This window comes from Babylonia areolata, chromosome 4 (assembly GCF_041734735.1).
Source record: "Babylonia areolata isolate BAREFJ2019XMU chromosome 4, ASM4173473v1, whole genome shotgun sequence".
In the NCBI taxonomy this organism is placed as follows: domain Eukaryota; kingdom Metazoa; phylum Mollusca; class Gastropoda; order Neogastropoda; family Buccinidae; genus Babylonia; species Babylonia areolata.
In genome coordinates, this window is record NC_134879.1 from 10,942,310 (window position 1) to 10,944,809 (window position 2,500).

The window sequence follows — 2,500 nt, forward strand, 5'->3', positions numbered from 1 at the left end:
TTGCAAAACAGTCGCATATGTACACATACGTGTGTACTTCACTTTGTGTGTGTACCCGCGCGTGGCTTGGGTGTGGAGAAAAAAAAAAGATAGAAAGATTATGCGTTTTGTTGTGTGTGTGTGTGTGTGTGTGTGTGTGTGTGTGTGTGTGTGTGTGTGTGTGTGTGTGTGTACCCTGGCCGCGCGTGGCTTGTGCGTAGAGAAAAAAAACAAACAACAGGGAGAGCCGGGAGAGAGACAGAGAGAGAGAGACAGAAACAGGCCGGCATTCGGGAGAGACAAGACAGAGTAGAGAGGGAGCCGAGAGAAAAGAGAAGGTGGTGGTACAGCGATGGAGGAAGGTTGTGGGTGTAGGGAAGGGGTGGCAGTATATAGGGGGGCGGGGGGGGGGGGGGGAGGGCGGGCATGACAGAAGACAGTTTGCATTTTGATGCGTTCGTCTCCGCTCAGGCTTACTCCCCCCACCACCCCCACCCCCACCCCTCAGGCCCCCCTTCCCCCCGCTCTCCCCATTCTCCCTTCCCTCCCTCCCCCCTCCTCATCCTCCTGTGGCCCTCCATCTACTTTTTTATTTTTATTTCCCATCATCATCCCCATCCACCACTCCATCCCCACACTCTCAGTCCCACACACCCTTTTTTTTCTCTCACCTCCTCCACTTCTCCTTCCCTCCCTCCATCTCCATCGTCTGCCCAGTCCCCCCCCCCCCGCCCCCCGCCCCCTTGAATCCCCCCCCTCTCTCTCCCGTCCTCCTCGCAGAAATATTGTTCAGATCTACCCCAGATGAGCTGTGCTCGTTTACGTTGCGTTAGTTAATGTGAGAGTCATTCTGTGAATTTGTTGATGGTGAATATTTTGGCTGCTGAGTGTGTGTGTGTGTGTGTGTGTGTGTGTGTGTGTGTGTGTGTGTGTGTGTGTGTGTGTGTGTATGTGTGTGTGTGTGTGTGTGTGTGTGTGTGTGTGTGTGACTACTGAGGGAACGAGAGAGAGAGAGAGACGGAGAGAGATGAACATACACACAAACACAAACACACACACACACACTCAAACACACACACACACACACACACACACACACACACACACACACACACACGTGAGTCCCACACGAAAGAATATTTGCTACACTGTTTTGATCAGGAACACCGGAGAAGGAAATCCAGTTTTAAGCAATCCTTTCTAATGTCTTTGTTGACAGCACAGTCAGTCAAAAAGTGAACTCCATTTTCACGTGATGGACAATTAACATCTTACAGGTTTCGTCATCAGCCAGAAAACATCTTTCACAATTTTTAAGACAACTAACTCTGTGTGTGATGAAATCTTTCGAGATGATCCCTGCGCCACGAACTTGTGACACTTGAGAAATACTTGAAAGACAATGAAACCATCTGGGCCTTTTTCTGTCATCACTCCCTGTATCCGGTAGAGAGAGAGAGACTCAAACAAACAGAAATGCACAGAGAAAGACAGAGAGAGAGAGAGAGAGAGAGACATAGAGACACAAACACCAAGAGTGTACATAGAAACCACACTGAAGTTACGTTGATGTAGTCTTCGCCAGATTAACGTCGAAGAGGCCGTGGTGGTGGTCTTCCACCACTCCTGGGGAATGGGGGTGAGGGGGTGGAGGGGTGGTGAGGACGGGGAGGAGGGGGGGGAGTGACGCTCACTCACTCCGCCGACGGAACCAGTTAATCGCATATTGTCGTCGTAAGCTGAATTATAATCAGAACAAGCAAAAAAAAAAGAAGACCATGGAAGAAAAGTGATTCAGCAGCAGGGCAGGGTCTCGTCTGGTGTGTGGCCTTCATCCGACCTGACGTCGATGGCTCCCTACTGTGGACTGCCGGCGATGGGATTGCAGCGGCAGACGAACATGATGTTAATATGTTGGATAGGTGTGGGTATGGTAAGGGGGGTTTGGGGGGGGGGGGGGGTGGGGGGGGGGGGAGGATGCGGGATGTAGGGGCTAATGCCACTTAACTGGCACGAATGATAGGACAGAAAAAGAAAGAAGAAAAGTGCAGTAACCCCCCCTCTCCTCCACCTCCCCACTCCAACTACGTTTCCTCCCCCTACCCCCCCCCCCTTTTTTAAACGTTGGGGGTAGGTGGGTGGGGAGGGGGGAGAAGGAGAGTGAAGAGGAATGTTGATGAGAACTCCGTCGATGATGTCTGGAAGTGGAGGAAGAAACACGGGGCGGGGGGAGGGGTGTAAGGGAGTGAAGAAGGGAGATGGGGGGGGTGGGGGGGGGGGAGACGGTGAGGAGGGACAAGTGGGTGGGGTGTAGAGAGGGAGTGGTTGGGGAACGTGAGGGCGTGGCGGAGGGGGCGGGGGGGGGGGGGGTCGGGGTTGGGTGGGTACGCACAGGACAGGATATGGAAATGGATGGCACTGGCCCGGGAACCATGTTGAAGTGCAAATGGATAACGTATGTCGTAGCCGCCCGCTATTTAACGGGTTGAAAAGTTGTTTTGCGCTAGGAAAAAAAAAAAAG